At 42.0% G+C, this 13,867-nt stretch overlaps 1 protein-coding gene across 1 annotated transcript in view; it reads right to left on the bottom strand.

The window, feature by feature from the left end:
* The window catches only part of USF3 (upstream transcription factor family member 3), a 42,008-nt gene extending 29,329 nt beyond the window's left edge, over positions 1-12,679 (bottom strand). The window contains exon 1 of the mRNA XM_081137898.1: positions 12,425-12,679. The gene's annotated coding sequence lies outside the window, so the exon portion shown is untranslated. The remainder of the gene's footprint in view (positions 1-12,424) is intronic.
* Positions 12,680-13,867: the final 1,188 nt, after the last annotated feature.

Here is a 13,867-nt window from a genome sequence, read left to right as displayed (position 1 = left end):
TGCGGTTGGCCAGAACTGAACCTGGGACTCTTCAGTCCACGGCCCAACACTGAGCCAAACCAGCTAGGGCAAATATATACAATTTTTATTTGTCAATCATACCTCAATATAGCTGGAAAAAATATGTACTATTCAAAAGTATGTGACTACATCATACACGGCTGGGAGGAATGGAAAATGCTGTGTCACTTTGGAAAACAGTTCGGCAGTTCCTCGAAATGTTAAACAGAGTTATTATGATCCAGCAGTTCCACCTAGATATACACCCAAGATAACTGAAAACACATGTTTACATGCAAACTTGTATGTGAGTGTTTGTAACATCAATAATAATAGCCAGAGAGTTGAAGTAAGCCAAATTTCTATCCAATGATGAATGAAAAATAAAATGTGGTATATCCACACAATGGAATACTATTCAGCAATAAGAAGAAATGAAATACTGCTACATGCCACAGAATGGATAATCCTTGGAAATATTATGCTAAGTGAAAGAAGCCTAACACAAAAGGTCACATATTATATTATTCCATTTATATGAAATGTCTAGAACAGGCTAATCCATAGAGGCAGAAAGTAGGTTAGTGGTTACCTGGGGCTGAGGAGAATGGGGACTGACTGCTAATGGTGGGGAAGAGAGCGTGTAGTTCTTTGGGGGATGATGAAATATTCTAAAATTAGATTATGATGATGGTGGAACAACTCCCCAAATATACTAAAAACCACTGATTTACATTTTAAATGGGTAAACGTTATGGTTTATGAATTATATCTCAAACAGGCTGCTAAAAAAAGCCCACAGAAACCTTTGATAGAAGTCTCAGTGGGTAAGCTGAAATTCTCTACTCAGTCATGTTTTCATCGGTTTACACATCTGCTTTCTTTCAGCATACAATTTCAAATTTTTATTTAGTTACCAACCATCCCCAATTTCCCTAATACAGAGAAAATGTGAAGCCACCAAAAATAAGCACTGGCATTTATTTAGGGTAAAACACTAACTGCTCAGTGGTAAATTGTGTTTTCTTCTCACCAGGAAGCATATTAGTGGTAAAGGTTAATTTAAATAGTATCTTTAGATACAATGAAAAACCTAAACCTTATCATAAAATTTTCAAGTTAGAATTAAAGTATCTTTTTTTTTTTTTTTTTAACATATCTTTATTGATTTCAGAGAGAGGAAAGGAGGGGGAGAGAGAAAGAGAGAGACATCAATGATGAGGGAGTCACTGATCGAGCCTGCAACCCGGGCATGTGCCCTGACTGGGAATCGAACCCCGATCACCTGGATCCTAGGTCGACGCTCAACCACTGAGCCACGCCCGGCCGGGTGAATTAAAGTATCTTAATTGAAAATATTTTTTGACACATTGCTTAAGAAACTTTTTGTCCATGGTTTGAGGAAGATCTTTTCAACCTCTATATTTAATTCTATTTGGCTGCTGTTTAATATATTCCAATGTATTTTACAATTATTTAAAATGTTCTATGAGAGTAACCAAAGAATTTATATGCATATATGCACAACCCAAGGACACGGACAATGGTGGGGAGAGGGACTGGGGACGGGGGTGGGATGGGGTGGAATGAGTCACTGGGGAGAAAAAGGGACATCTGTGATATTTTAATCAAAAATAAAATTTAAAAAATAAATTAAAAAAATGTTCTATGAAATGACTACAAAAGGGAGGAAGGAACAGGAAGAGAAACATCAATGTGAGAGAGAAACATTGATCGGCTGCCTCCTGCACACACCCTAACGGGGGATGGACCCTGCAACCTGGGTATGTGCCCTGACAGGGAATTGAACCACTGACCTTTAAGTGCATGGGACGACACTCAACCAACTGAGCCACGCTGACCAGTTTTTGAATGTGTTCTCTCTCTTTATATGAGGTCCCTAGTAAAGCCTTAGTCCTCTCCAATCAAAATGATTTACCTACTAAACTAGAATATGGTCCACAGTCATTATAACACAACTAAGCTTAAATCCCTGGTCTGGGTTACAGACATACCACCAGTCCATTTTACACTCTGTAACAAAAAGATCTCTACTTATTTTGATCACCTTGCTTTAACAGTTTTTTCCTTACAATAAAAGTAACACAGGCCTAGAAAACAAAGCAAGGCATAAAGAAAAAATGAAAACTACTTTCAATCATACCACTGCACTAGAGTACACAAGAATCAATGTTAACATTTTTATGGATTTCCTTGTGGATTTTTTTCTACACACACCTGATTTTTTACAAATGTTAGACCATAAGCAGCATTGTATTTTGCTTTTTACTAAAGGTGTGCATTTCTCTATGTCATTAAATATTCAAAACTGTGATTACAGCATTTATGTTTTAATATCACATATATACACAGATCTATATATATACTAATTTCTATCATCTTATTTCGTGCTTTAGGCATCTTTGCTCTCTGTATTTTGATATAGGAGCTGTTATTTGCATTTTCTTCTCCAGCATTTTAAGTTAATAATCCTCTACCTAGAATGTCCTATTACCTGGCCTACCAGGTTCAACTCATTAAATCTTGACATACCTGTACTATAATGCAGGGATGGCATGGGGTGCTTTTAGCACCCAAAGGAATCCTTCCTCTGTGTATGTGGTTTCAGCAGCTGCTTTCCACCTTGGTGGGAACCTGAGGAGTTGATTATGAGCACGCTGTGCTGTCAGTTCTATTTTGTGTAACTGCTATCAGTTCTAATCTCTTTTGCCATTAAAGAAATCTTACATCCTTTAACAATGTCTGTTGGTTCCTTCCTGTCAATATGTCACCTTTTATGCTTGGCACAATGTCATGGAGGTTCATAATGCCAACCGTCAAATACTATGACACATGTAAGAATATGAAATAATGAAATCCTGCTACCGGAGCTTCCACTATGAAGCTGAGTCTAACTATATCTCAAGAATAGGAAATAAGCCAAAAGCATAATTTCCTGAATACAGTTAAAATTTTTATTTTTAAACTACATAAGTAACCTGTTTGTATAAAAAATTATTTTTGAGACATAATTGACATACATTATATTAGTTTCAGGTGCACAACATAATGATTCGATATTTGTACATATTGTGAAAGGATCACCACAAAGTCTAGTTAAACACCCATCACCACACAGCTACAATTTTTTTGTGTTTTTTTTTAATCCTCACCCAAGGATATTTTTTCCATTACTTTTCAGAGAGCGTGGAAGGGAGAGGAAGGGGGAGAGGGAGGGGAAGGGGGAAGGGAGGGGGAGGAGGGAGGAGGAGAGAGAGAGAGAGAGAGAGAAACATCAATGTGAGAGAGACACATCGACTGGCCGCCTCCCACACCCACCCTGACCAGGGCCGGGGATAGAGCCTGCAACCGAGGTACTCGCCCTTGGCTGGAACTGAAACCGGGACCTTTCAGTCTGCAGGCCGACGCTCTAACCACTGAGCAAAAGTGGCCAGGGCACAGTTTTTTTTTCCTATAATGAAAACTTTTAACATCTACTTTCTTTAGTAACTTTCAAATATACAGTACAGTATTATTTTAAATATATTTTTGAAAACTACAGAAATATTTAAATTTAAATGGAAAAGTTCCTTAGCTTTTCAACTACACTCTTCAGGAATAATCACTGTGAACAGTTTGGCATTTGTGAGACCTTTTCCTTGCTCTCTCCAGTGCCAATTATAAATACTCTGGCTCAGATAGTATAACTAAATTCAAAGAGAACTCCATGCTTTAAAGGGTAAAGGGGGTCAAATACATGATCACCCTGATTCTCTCTCTGGCCCTAAAGCCCATGATAGAGATACCTCCAACTTATATAAATATGTTCTAGCAGCTTATCCTGTGAGCTATTCTAAATGGTCCTGGAACAGCTGTTCTGAAGTCTAGTAATTAATTACCTTTTGACCATTGCTAGGATCTGAATGAGATTAGTGCTATTATAAAAAAAGGGCTCAGAGAGCTTGCTTGCCCCTTCCACCATGTAAGGATACAAGAGGTTGGCAGCCTGCAAACCCAGGGGGTGGTCTTCATCAGAATCCAAGCATGCTAGCACCTTGGACTTCCAGCTTCTAGACTGTGAGAAATAAACTTCTGTGGTTTATAAGCCACCCAGTCAATGCTATTTAGTTACAGTGGCCCAAACGGACTAAGGCGCCAACCTCAACCTCTTCCTACTTTTCAAAGTCTCTGAGCTTTGGGGTTTTTCAGAATTGTGTTAGAAAAACTAGCATCTTCCCTTTAAGCCTGTATTGAGGGTTGTAGTTTTCTCCACACTGTAGGTTTTATCATCAATTTGACCCCATACACTTTGCACTTTTCATAGGTTCCTCAATGTTTTTGATCTTTTAATGACACCCTTCCCAGCTTTTCAACACTAATAAAAATGTGTTATTTTCCTATTTTTTTGTTACTTAACTAGGTTTTTCTCATTAAACAAATAAACATTCTTACATTAAACAACTCAGCTCATGAAGAAGGGTTTAAGCTGTAAAAAAAGTAGTCTTCCCCACCAATTTTCTTTCTCAAATTTGCTGTTAACTCTACTCAAATAACTACTGCTATTACAATTTCATACTCTATTCTTTGTAAATGATAAGGAAGTCTGGGTCACACTCAAGAAGAATTAATCTCCATCTCTTGGAGAAGAGCGTATCTAAATATAGTTTTTAGAATTCTTAAAGATTTGTCTCTTCTTCCCATTTATTTAATCACTTATTTCTATTGGTATGGACTCATGTATATTTATTTTATTCTTGGGGTCAAGATTTAATGCTATAGTTACTTTATTATTCAAACTGTTCAAGCTTTGGCTACTGGACACTCTTTCAGGTTAGCTCCCTGTCCTTTTGACATGGCCCCACTTCTCCTTCCCACCCGTTTTTTTGTACTTTCTTACTTTTTGGCCCTATAAGATGCTCCAGGCCCATCTTGTGATATATATCCTATTGGCTGTTTCTGAAGAACCCTGACTAATGCAGTGAGGAATCAGTGAGGATGCTGATGAAGGAATGAATGACTGGGGTAGGGTGCAAGATTCTTTGAAAGCTCCTATAGCGATTGTGAAGCACAGCCACTGTAATCACTGACAGAGCCTCTCAAGTCCCTACATATCCCTTCCTCACATTAATGAGTTAGTGGTGTGGTGGAATGGGAACAGCCTTTGATATCAGACCTAGGGTCAAATCTCAAAGCTGACATTTACTAGCTACTTGGTTTAAAAATAAGTATTCCTTTAAGTCTTGGCATCCTCACATTTAGAAATTGGGAGATTATCACCAACCCTTCAGAGGACTGTTATGAGTTTACATGATAATACATTTTTTTGTTGTTGTGAACCCTCACTGGAGGATATTTTTTCCATTTCTTTTTTTAGAGAGAGAGTTGGGGGGGAGAAACATCGATGTGAGAGAGACACAAAAATTGGTTGCCTCCTGCATTAGCCTTGACTGGGGCCAGGGATGAACCAGCAACCCAGGTATGTGCCCGACAGGGAATCGAACCTGCAACCGTTTGGCGCACCGAGCCGATGCTCTAACTGCTGAGCCACATCTGCCAGGGCCACATGATAATACATTTAATGGATCAAGCAAAGTGTCTGGTACATAGCAAGAGTTCAATGAACGTAGTCATCTTTTTCCATTTCCCCCCAAAGTCACTGGGAAAATGGAGGTCATCTGGTACGAGTTCCTTCACTGGATCCTACATTTACCATACCCTTCAGCCCACCCGAACATCCTAAAACTAACTCCACCATCGGAGGAGAGGGACTCTCCACTTGATTCTTTCCTCTTTAGCTCTTTATTTCCTCCTTAACCACTTCTTTTGTTTCCAAAATATAAAAAGTTTCCTCATATTAAGCAAGAATTTACTGCTTTTTCTGTCTATCATTCGTTCCTCTCCTACTATTCCTGTGAAACTTCTCGCCTTTCTTTCATTGGCCAGTCCCTCCTAAGCCCATGGCAGCATGCCTTCTGTTTGTTCTGCCAACAGAAACTGCTTTCTAAGAGGTCAGGGACTATTTTTCACCAAATCAAAGGGCTTTTCTTTGGTCTTCCTTCTCTCTGCAAAACTTGAGGCTGCTGAACTCTCCCTTTTCTGGAAGTTCTCTCTCCCAGGTTGTCTTTCTCTCTTCCCAATTATGCATCATCTTTCTCTAACATGAACCCTTGTCTTTCTCTCCCGTTTACTTCCAAACTCAATGCTTTTTTCTGTTTGCTTTCTCCCAACAAAGTTTCAAATTGTTTCTGTGTAAAAGTCATTATGTTTTTAAAATAAAGCTACCTTTCAACACTGATCTTGCTCCAAATCTTTGGTTAGGCAAAGCTCTCTTCAGAACATTTCATTTCAAAGCCAGTTAACAAATCTGTTTGCAACATGTTAATCTGCCTTGCTTCTTAAGAGCCCTACTTATATTTTCTCCATTTTATCAATAACATCAAAACTTTCACCTAGCTCTAAACCCCAAAATAATCAAATCTTCTCACCAAATCCTATCAGTTATTTTCACAATCTTTTTCTCCTGCTCCTCACTACCACCTTAGATTAGGCCCCATCTTACCCGTCTGGCTCTTAATACTCTTTTGTTTCCAGTCTTTTCCCTATTCTTCAATGGTTTTATATTCCTACGTCTCAGAAATGTAGCCAATTTACTGTGCTTTATCATGTACCTCTTCTGCTCCAAACTCCACAGTACTGTTTTCCAACATCGATTGTTTCAAACCCAAAGTTTTAGGTCCTACCTTTCATGGCTCTACCTAACACTGCCTTCTTCACTGGCCAGTCTCACCCATCCACTTACACCTAGTACAATACACAAAGGAACAGGGTAATGTAACGAATCATGTCACCTACTCCGTCCTCCTCTCGGATTCAGACAGGCTCTTCCCTGGGCTACTTATCAGCTAGTGCATTTTTTTGCCTAAAATCTATGCTACTTTTTCACTGTAATGACCTTTCCCCGCTGCTCTGCTTATCTAAATCCTACTTACTCTTTAAAGCCCAGTGCAAGTCTGTCTTCCTCTATAAAACCTTCCTTAATATTTCTAGCTAACACTATATACCCTTTACCTTTGTTCTGGACTCTAGCTCTCCTACTTCTCAGTAATCTTGTTACAAAATATATTTTTCTCTCATGTATTATTAATCTCTCCTTCCCTATTAATGCTTTTCTATTAAATATATCCTTATTTTGTTTCCATTAAAAAGGCAAAAATGTTTTCTCTCTCACCTTGCCACAGCTTCTAGATGTTTCCATTCTTTCTCCCTCCCAACCATCAGGCTCCTTCACTGTCCTATCTGTCTCACTTCCCATTCCCTCTTCATCTCGCTGTTACCTAGTTTTTATTCCTAAAACTGCTTACATCAAACTCACCAAAAGATCTCCACACTGCCAAATCCAATGTACTTTGTAGGAAATATCTTGTGTTTGGGCTTCTGGCAACAACACCTCACTTGTTCTTTGGAGCTTCTCTGCCTCATTCTAGAAGTTTGATGGGACCATAAAACATGGCTTCACCTCTGGGGTGGGCAAAGGGCTGACCAATAAGACTCTGCCCAAGAAGGAAAACTGGCTGAGACTAATTTAGTCTCATGGACCCATGTGATCCTAGAAGCTGCTGTGCCCTGGTCTTCCCAAGGCTTCATTACTCTTTATCTTCCTTTGCTTCTACAAGCTTACCCAGCATCTATCTGTAAATCCCCCCTTTCTCCTTAAATTTGCCAAAGACAGTTTCTGTTGCTTATAACCAAAGAGAAATAGGTCCTGCAAGTAGAGATAAAAGTGATAGCTCTCATGGTTACACTACAAATTTCTTCTCCCTGTCCCCTTTACTGTAGCTTCTGCTGTTTAAGAAATTATAGTGGCTAAGGGGAGAATGCTTTTGCCGGGGGACCCGATAATGAATTAATTAATTGGAAGGTATGACTATCAGGGGCTCCTCACGCAACCAGACAACAGATAAAAGAGAAGTTACAAGAAGCACAGATGGGAATTGCGAGGCTCCTGGAGCACCTCTTTGTATTAACACTAGATGGGAAGTTACCAGTAGGCTACTGCTACCCTGCACAGGCAAAATCTGCAAAATCTCAGACCTCTCAGGAATAAAAGTCAGCAAACCACATGTGTCTGGGTCCAGAGTTCATGCTCTTTAACATACTACTTTCTACTAATATCAATCTGCTTGCAGCTCCTTAATCAAGAAATTCCCTCTCTCGTTTCCCTGCCCTTGTATCTGTTACTTTGTCTGGAATGCTACTACTCAACTTTCCAACTCGGAACGCCTAATTATCCTCTTTAAAACTTTCTCCGATCCCTAGAGGCTGGTCCCAAATATCCTGACATAATACTTTACAATGTCTTAACATGAAATACACTCTATATACTTACTGGTTTTTCCCAAGAGACTATAAGCTTCTAAATGGTACAAACTATAACTTTCATATTTGTATCCTCAACAATTAGTACTCAGTATGGGAGTAAGAAATGTCTACTGAAAGAATATCTGGTCTTTCTTAATTTTCTGTGGTATTGGCCAATGCATCCTAGATTTGGGGTACTTATGTTTAAATTAGCATCTAATAAATACTGTGTCCAGTTCCTTAATTATCTGATATGGTGTTTCCCAATTCTCCCAATAAGTCTAAAATCTTAAGAGCTGAGTCCACACCATTTACTAGTTCTGTATTCTCTTTAGCACCTAATAGTGTTAGGCACATGGTAAGTACTCAATAAATACTTGATGAACTGAATTAAAAACACAGTATTAGCACATTAATAGGAGCAACTTATCATGCCCTACCGATCTAATTAAAAGATCTGGCCTTCTAAAGTAGTGCAATTGTACCCATACGGAAAATTTAATGAGAAAAAGAAAAAGTATCCAATTGGACAGATAACAGCTTTTCTCTTAGCAAGAATTCCACAAATATTTTAAAGATAAAAGAGTCAACCTCTTGAGCTCAGAGGAAAAAACTCAAGGTATACATCCCTGTGCATATTGCAAGGAAGATGACATGTTTACAGGGTCTGTCACAACCATAATTACTTAAATTCCACTAACCTTTAACAAATCCATAATAGGAGTAAAAGCCATAAGAATATTTAATAGCAAAATTAATTAACACCAAATTAGTCTATCTTAAAGATGTATATGGTTATCTTTGCACAATATATAACACAATAGTTGTTTACTCATACAACAAACATTAAGAGCCTACTAATGACAAGTGCTATTAGGGCCCAGGAAAACAAAGATGAAGACAACACAGTTCCTATGTTGGTGGGGTTCTAGCTCTCCCATTTGCAACAGTATTTAAGGATACAATGTGAATCATATCTCCTGGAGTTGCTCAACATGTATGCTATGGGGCTAGCACTCTGATGCAGAAGGTGAATAAACACATACTGCAGGTAGTGTGATCAGTGTTAACACAGAAATAATAAGTACAAGCTGTTATGGGGCCACACCAGATGCGATGGATGCCTGGTGGAGGGGCTCAATGGGGGGGAAAGCGGGACATCTGTAATACTTTCAACAATAAAGAAAAAAAGGGAAAACAGTCAACCTACTAAAGAAATCAGGAAAAGATATGAAAGAAGCTGACATCCATACATGAATCTGATGCGAGTTAAGGTGTGAGGAAGCTACCAAGACAGAACCATCTGGGATGGAATCAAACCTAAAACTATGGTTGCAAGCAGAGTTGGTAGGGTTCCAAAGCAAACCAATCAACTCAAAGCAAACTGTTGCAGAAGGGCCCCAAAATAAAATAAAGTAATCCTTGCTGTTAAGTTTGAGAATAATGAAACACATATTCAAAAGAATCTAAACTACGGTGAGGTAGAAGCATATTGTCTTTTAAACAATAGGTGGCATCAAAGTTCAAAGAGAGCCAGCCAATCACTAGGAGTTAGAGAGAGCTGTCAGGAAAACCTTCATAAAAGAAGAGTTAGAAGTACTGGTAGGGAGAGGGAGCAGAAGGAGGGGCGCTGGTATGCTGAGAAAGACCAATGTTGTTAAGAAAAGCAGGGATCTGAACTGCCTATCTGTGGGACCACAGGAGGTCAGGAGGTCCTAAGATTCCTGTTGGGAAGCACTGGGGGGAAAGTTGGACACATGAGTGAAGGTCTGATTCAGAAGAGCCTGGAACACAAGCCTATCAGATTGAACACTGCTCTAGACCAGGGATTTTCAACTGGTGTCCCACAAGAGGCACACTGGTGTTCTGCAAGAGTTTTTAAAACATGCAACACCTGACTATTTAGTCAGGAGCACTGACCTCTTTTCCCTTAGATTGACAAATTAAAAAATGACAACATAGTGATGGAAAAGAGCAAAATAAAATATTTAAAAAACAACAGCCAACACAACAATAGCCATCTGGTGTGAATGAATCAAAATTATACCTTTTTTTGGTCAGATCAGCCAACAATATATTTTTTGGCATGCTGTAGAATTTCAGTAATTAGTTTATATGTGCCAAGAGGTGAGAGAGGTTAAAAATCACTGTTCTAGACTCACAGTAGTTTTCAACCCTGACTGTTGAATAGAAACACTTGGGAAGCTTTAAACATATACCTATGGGTGAGACTCACCCCATATCAAAAGTAGGAGAATGGGGGAGGGGGGGCATGGCCTGAGCATTGAAATGTAAAAGTACACAGGTTAATTCTAATGTAGTCTGAATTGAGAACCACTGGGCTATAGAAAGGGTAGGTAGGTAATGCATGACAGATACGATTAAGACCCAAGCTTGATTTCAGTCCCTGTTTATAAGCAACAATTTTGAGTTATCGGGTGAAGCTTATCTTCTAACCTGAGTAAAATGACCTCAGTTTTAGAGTCTTTTTCCTTGTTGACAATGCTAAGCTCTTAAAACAGAAAAATAACCTATGAATTTCTCTTACATGACTGTTTCACTGACTGCACAGTCTGCAACTTTTGAATTTTATTTCCATGATGTCCCATAGACAACTAACTTAGAAAATAATTATTTCAATCCTAAAATGCCCTTAGATCCCTGCAATGAAGTGCTTTTATATTAAAGAATGTCCTAGGCTGCATCCATGTTGGGATTTTATAAAACTGCTCTTTTAAATATAGAGAGAATGTTATATCTATGTATACAAAAGTCACACTGCTTGGACTAAAGCAAAATGTAAGATTGAGTATTCATTCTTGTAGTACCTGGAGACAGTATACTGCACTGTTCCTGGTTTCAGCAGTGCAATAATTACAAAGTATTTTGCAACAACTACTTTCAGGGTACTTCACAAAAAAGGGGAAACAACAAATGTATCCCATACAGCAACTCTGTACTACTTTAAACAAGTGTCCTGTGTGGGAGGAAAAAGTCATCAAGGTGATTAGAGAGTATGACAGCCTGTTGAACCCTCAAAAAGCAGGTTGGTTTGTTTGGTTGGGGGGGAGGGGTTGTTTGTTTTTAATAAAAAGCTTAGATATGAATATGCTTCAGGTTCCATGTTATTCACTGAAGGGCTTATTTAAGAATACTTTGTTTATAGGTAAGCAACTGTCGTCTTGACGCAAACTTAAGTTAGCCACAACTGTCTTGTTTTGTATGGTTAGGTCGCTATATCTACTGAATGGTAAAAATGGTATGAGAACGTAAGCTGGAAGCCTATAAGTGGGATTCCACACATAGGTTTAAGCAGTCTCTCATTTCCATATGAAGTTAATAAATTCAAGGGACCATACCCCCGGTATAACCTTAGGGGGTAAGTGGGAAAAGTGGAAAGGGGGCAGTAAGTATGGGAGAACCCAACAATCACAATGTTAAACATGAACAAGAGTCCTGAAATATTTTTCCGGAAATATGGAACAAGATTCCAGGAGTTGGCCATTAGCATCGATCGCTCCTTCTCAGAAAGGAAAAGAATGGCTTCTGAAAAGAACACGCACGCCTAACTCTCCGACATCGGGGTGAGAGTTAAAAAGCAAGTCACGTGAGTCTGACCAGCGGGTCCCAAGGAAATTCAGAGAGCAAGGGAAGAAGAGGGAATGAAAGAGACAGGAAAAGGTACAGCAGGCGGGCAAAGGCCATCCGGTGTGGACCTGGATGCCCAGCTCTTTATGCGCCCAGGGCAGCGTGGAGCCCCTCTTGCCTCGCGCGCATCTGGAGGCCCGGGAGCAGCGGGAGCCCCCCACGGGCCTGGCACCAGGGGGCGCGGGGCGCCCGGAGGTCGGGCAGAAGAGGGGTGAGAGCACCGCCGGCGCTCGCACCCCACTAGGCTCCGCGAGCAGGGGTCCCCACGAAAGAGGCAGACTTTGCGCAGCCCTCGCCTCCGGGAACGGGGAGGGGGTGGGTGGAGCAGAGCCCGGAGCCGCCCCCCGGAGCCGCCCTCGCAGCCCCGGCCCCCGCCCCCCGCTCCGGCTGTCAGCGGCCCCCTCCCGCACTCACTCACCAGCGGGCTGCGCGGTCTCGGCCGCGGCGGCGGCGGCAGCGGCTACCCCCGCCTGGGTCATGATCCCAGGCGGGTAGGGCAGGGATGTCCGACCGCCCCGGCGAATCTCTCCCTCCCCGGCCGCCGCCTGCTCCTCTGGGGCTGGGGGAGCGCGGGCCCAGGCCCTCCTCTCCCCCCGCCCCCGCCGCCTCTTCTTGCGGCCACCGCAGCCGCCGCGAGCCCGAGCCCTCAAGGCAGGAGACCCGGCGGCAGCGCGGCCTCAACTTTCCCAACCCCCCCTCCCCCCGCCCCTCCCCGCGCCCCTCCCCGCCCCTCCGCGGCCGCCGCTCAGCACGCAAACAGCCTACCCTGGGTGCGCCGCTCTCCCGCCCCTGCCCCTCATCCCACCAATCCGACCCCGGGGAGGCTGCCAAGCTAGCCAATCAGGACCCCGGACGCCGTTGTGCTAGGGTAGAGGGCGGGAGGTGGTGAAGGGAAAACCGAAGAGCGAACGGGCCTCAGGCGGCCCAATGAGGAAGGCCGTGGGGCGGAGGTGTGCAAGTTGGGTTGAAGGAACAGGAAATATTCTTAAAGGTAGAGTGATGGGCAGGAAGGAAAGCCATTAGATGAATGGGAAAGAGGTGGGCCTGCTTCCTTAAAGGGGCCGCCTTGAGAACCTCTAAAAGAAGGTGTTTTAAGAAACTTCTTTGTATCCTGTTCTCTGCTATACTTTCCACGTCTTTCTATAGGAGTTTGTAAGTGGAAAAACTGAAAAGGAAGAGGGCCTGGAAGGCTTCAAGAATGATTAGAGAGCTCCTCTTAGCCTAGAGGGTAGGAAGGAAGGGTGATACCTCTGAAACAGGAGGTGAGAAAGAAGGAAGAGAACCCGGACGTCTCCGACCGCCCTTTCCCAGGAAGATCATTGCGGACCTGACGCTGCTCGAATCTGTCGGCTGCGGTCGTGTCATCCTTCATTTGCAACAAAGCACAGATTCCTGCGAACTGGAGACGACCGAGTTCAGAAATGTCGGGGGGGGGGGGGGGGTCGTGCTGGGAGAAGCGAATGTGTGGCGTTGGGGGATGGGGTTTGGAACCTCAAGCTTGGGGTCCTAGAGACCTAGATATAGGAGGTGCAGAGCCGCGGGTGATAGAAACGAAGATCTGAAGGTCTCCTAATTCCAAAATGGGTTTGAAGCCCTGGAACCTTGGTCGCAACCAGTTTCCTGGTTTCACTTCTTATTTCATAACCCCTCGCCTCCTGAAACAGGTGTCCTCCGCCTGGTGGTGGTGGTCAGGGAGTTCCAAGTGCTTCCACAACCGGGTTTGGAATCTCCCAGATCTTAGATGGCCATGGGCTAGACCAGGTAACTTCCAGAAGGTGCGCACAGGTTCATAGCATAAGGGAATTACTTAAGCCTGTGTACAGAGGAAGCTGACTTTATATTGAGAAAAAGTGTCAAGTTA

Source organism: Miniopterus schreibersii, assembly GCF_964146895.1.
Source record: "Miniopterus schreibersii genome assembly, chromosome: 5".
Classification (NCBI taxonomy): domain Eukaryota; kingdom Metazoa; phylum Chordata; class Mammalia; order Chiroptera; family Miniopteridae; genus Miniopterus; species Miniopterus schreibersii.
This window is presented reverse-complemented; position numbering and strand designations above follow the sequence as displayed.